Source organism: Octodon degus, unplaced genomic scaffold, assembly GCF_000260255.1.
Source record: "Octodon degus isolate 3935 unplaced genomic scaffold, OctDeg1.0 scaffold00012, whole genome shotgun sequence".
In the NCBI taxonomy this organism is placed as follows: domain Eukaryota; kingdom Metazoa; phylum Chordata; class Mammalia; order Rodentia; family Octodontidae; genus Octodon; species Octodon degus.
The window spans coordinates 22,794,760-22,799,337 of NW_004524588.1; positions in this window are offsets into that span (position 1 = coordinate 22,794,760).

The following is a 4,578-nucleotide window of genomic DNA, read 5'->3' on the forward strand; positions in this document are numbered from 1 at the left end:
GGATAAATCCTGAGGGGATTTCACAGACCTTTTCAGACCCAAAAGCTACAATTCTTGTTGCATAGGTCCTGCTTTACCTTGGTCTTAACCATCAGAAGAAAAGTATAAAAACGAAATATAAGAAGGAAAGCCATGCTGTTATGTTGAGCTGTGGGGGACTCAGGTCATCAATTTGTGACATTGCCAGTGAAGCGGAAGAGCCAGTACTATTGTGGGCTGCTGTACTCTTTTGGAATGTTTTGCTGAGTTTACACACCTATAATATTCAAATAATGGAACTTAACGAAAAAAAGGTATACAGATGAATGTCCATTTTGTATCTGTGTATTCAGAGAGGTTGGGATAGATATATAGTTACATTCTCTTAATGAATAGAATGATTTGTTCTAATGGTGTTTGTAAATGGGATGTCAGGTCTGCATCTTGTACAGCAATTAACCACTAAGAAGAATGTATGCAGTTTGTTAATTATTGAAACCGTCCTACCAATTTGATTTTAAACTGTCTCATTGCTATTTGTTTATCAATAAAATTATGGCAAAAAAAAGAGAGATAGCTTCCAAAGACCTGTCCCCAGTGAGCACCTTCTCTGAGGGCCGCAACTCTTAAGAACACACTGAGCTTGAAAGATCAATCCACTGACAGTTGTGGTGTGCCCATGATCCAGTCCCTTCTCTAGGAGTCTCTGAATCCGGTGCTGAGTTGACAATTAAGATTAACTGACACAAGGGCTGGCCTGGTAGCTCAGTGGACTAAAACAGCTGCTTAGGCAGAGTGTGGCTGGGGTTCGAGTCCCAGTGTGCCCTGCCAGCCCTGTTCCCAGGGTGCACAAGATGGCTATTGAGACTGGGTATGGTGGCATGTTCCTGAAATCCCAGCACTTGGGAGGCTGAAAATAGGAGAATCACTCTGAGTCCAATCTACATAGTGAGACCCTGTAGACCCTGTAGACCCTGTCCTAAATAGAGAAAAAAGAAAAAAAAAAAAGATTAACTGACAGAGATCACAATGATTTTTACCACAGTGACAAGTCTGAGTACTTTCTGTTATAAATTTAAAATTAAATCTTTAGATTAGACCACAAGTTCTTTTAAATTACATTTTTATATAATTCTGTTGATTTAGATAATGTGGGTTTGACAATTGTGAGAGTTGAACTGTCACGACCTTTTAGTTCCAACAATTTCCTTCCTTTTACATTTGGCATGGGATCCCACCTCTGACTCACGCTCAGGGCCCTCAACTATGTGATGTGGGTTACAGAAGAACATTAGTTTGATGATGTGGTGTTTGGAAATAAATGTTGAGATTCATGATTCTGTATCTTTGGGAAAGATGTTTCATCTGTTTGGCTCTTAATGTTTTGTGTATAAGATGGGATTAATGACAATTTTAGAGCGAAGTATAAAAATATTTGGCAAATAAATATGTTCTTAATGTATTTTTCTCCTTCTGAGTTCAAAATTGACCCCCACCCCCAACTTGTTCTTGTGACTTTATGAAGTCATGAGAGAAGCTGTTAGTTATCCTGTGATACCCATATTCTCATGTTCTTTTTGCTCATAGAACCTTCTGAGTTTTACCTGCCACATTTCCACTCAGACAGAGCTCATTTTCTCAAGCTTGCTTAATTACATGTTGCCTGTGACGAAGTCCTAGGTCAGTGCCATAATAATGGAGCCCATATGGGTCACTTCCTGCTGCGTTGTCAGACTGAAGCTGTTAATGCCTACTTCTCTCATCTCCTTTCCACAGGCTAGAAGGCAGACATGGTGATTGTGAGAGAGCTTTGACCCTGTGGATAGGGAAATGCAACAGAAGCAAGACAGAAGGAAGCTGGGTCAGTTGGTGACCGTGTGGAGAAGGGTGTCTACAAACCAACTGTCAGGTTAGGTTTTTATGTTAGGAAAATATCCCTTCTTTTTTATTTAAAACTTGTTCCTCTGTTCAAGCTATTAAGCCTAAACCACATACATTGATGGCATTTTAGGTCAAAATGTGCACAAAGTAGATAACAGTCACCTGAGGCCCTACATTCTATAAGCAGGAAAGGTTTAGATAAAAGTCAAAACTCTAAGAAGAATTTTAAGTACAACTAATGGAAGAGGAAACCTATAATATAAACTGATAGAATTTTCTACAGAAGATACTGTAAGTCTCCATCCCAGCATGCAAAATTGCTATGAAAACCTCTCAGGGACTGTTGAAGCATCCTGGGTCCCTGTCCTACCTCATGTCTAAGTACTACAAAAATAAAATTATCATAGTTTATAGATAAATATAGTGTTATGACTATTAAGGGTAGGACTCTCCACTGGAAAAGAAATTCTTCTCTCTGTGTAGGAATTGGTTAGCCAAAAGATGTGATATGAATTAGTTCCCTGAGACTGTCATATGGGAAAACAAGATCCCTTTCTCCAGCTGCCTGCATGAGAGTGTCTGGAGGCATTTGGGGCTTAACTTGAGGGAGGAGGTCACTGCATTTTATGGAGAGGTCAAGACTTCTGTTGAGCAGCTTATGTTATATAACTCCTCACATAAATACCCAGCCTGAAGCGTTGAGGCCAAGAGCTCTGAAATCGAACCACCCTAGAAGATAATGTGGAAGAGCTGTGGCAGAGGGCTCAGGAGAGCTGTTCCCCACCTCCACGCAGTTGTTCTCAAGTTCTGTATCTGTTAGTTACAAAAGTCAGTACATGTCACCCTCATCTTCCTCTTTCTGTGTAATTCAGTGTCAGTCTGGTTCCTGCCACTTAAAAATCAAAAAGTTTGATTCTTTTTCTTGACCTAATTCTTGGCAAATATTTTTCAACTTTAATTTTGGTTGCTTTAAAGGCTTTCTTCTCTAGAATTTTGTTAGGAAACAATCAGGTCTGGTCCTCTGAAAAATATTTAAAGAGTATATTTTTAGTCTGGCTTGTGGATGCTTTTCCATGCACTATTCTAAACATAGGTCTGCTTACAAAGTAGTAATCACTGTTGTTGGCCTATTAAGTAAGTAACCCATGAGCACCTGCCCTCTGGGGACTGAGGCTTAAATAATGTGGTAGATGTACTTGGCACAAGTTAGCTAGAAACCAAAACTTGCTGGATCTAAAATATAAGGAGAGTGTTATGTCTTGAACTGTATTCCTCCAAAATGAGATCATTAAGGTGAGTTCTAACATAATGTGACCTTCTTCCTAGGTAAAAGGACAATTTGGATACACATACAGGTGCAATGGCATGTCGAGTTGAGGATGGTTTGGGGTAAAATATGCACAAGCTGAACATGACTGAAGAATGCTACCGAACCGTCAGGAAGTGGGGAACAGATTCTTAAATCTTTTCAGAGGAACGCCTTCAGCTTGTGCTTCTAGACTTGAGAACTAGGAGTCACTGAGTTTCTGTTGTTTAAACCATTGTGCTTGCAGTTCTTTGTTAGGATGGTCCTAGTAAACTGTGCAGAGATTTTAGGGAGGAAACCTACTGTCTCACTGCTGAGGATGTGCCTGGCATTCAGCTCCTCTGAGGATGAAGGACTCAGGCTGAATGCTGAGTGAAGTTGAACCTGTCCTGGAGGACATTACATTTATCATTCAAGAAAGATTTATCATTCTTACATATTAGAGTCAAACATTTATAGTAATTATATTGAATACTTAAATAGGTTTTTAAAGTTTTAACACAAAGTGCCATATATCTTTTTCCTCACGTAATTCATTGCTGGTCAAATAATTGCACTGTGTTTTACTGATTGAAACTTTTGGCTATTAAATTAGAATCAGTCAATAGAAATTTGCTAATTTAAATTAGATAGTGTGTACAACATTTAGAAAGGCCATAAAACATACAGGAATAAAATTATCTTCATTTTTTTAGATTGGATAACTTGCTTCCTTTAGATTAAAAAAAACTTCAATCAGTGAGATGAAACTGCAATTCCGAGTGACATAATTCCTGCTCTCGACGTGCGCTGCCTCTTTGACCATGGTGTACAAGTGCATTTAGGCTCACATTGCTGTGCCACTATGCAGCCTACTACATCTCAGCTCTGCATCCACTCCTCATCCTTCTCGACATGGAAAGCCTGAATTCCTGTGATAGTCACTTTCTGGTTGCGTAGAACCCAACAGCCACAGTTTAAAGGAGGAGAGGTTTCCTGCAGCTCTTTTCAGATGTAGCTGGTAGGTAGCTGGCTGGTGCCCCCCTCTCGACCCATCCTCCTGACCCATCCTACGGGGCCGCCTTCCACAGATCCACTCTTCTGTCTGCATTGTTGTGGGACGTCCTTGATCTAAACCACAAGGTCCTCTAAGACTTCCACCTTTCCAAGCAGCAGGCCACGCCATTAAGCTTTCTCAGCGCAGGGGCAATGGCGACACTTCAGGACTACGGCACAAGTCTTCATGGTTGGCGGCTTCCTGGACGTCCCGCCCTGTGAGCATCAAGACCCGCGCCGTATTAAATCTGTACAGCAATTTTGGGAGTATGGCCATCTTCATAATGTTGGTTCTTCCTATCCAGGAGCATGGAATATCTTTCCATTTTCTGAAATCCTCTATGATCTCTTTTTTAAGAGTACTGTAATTTTCCTTG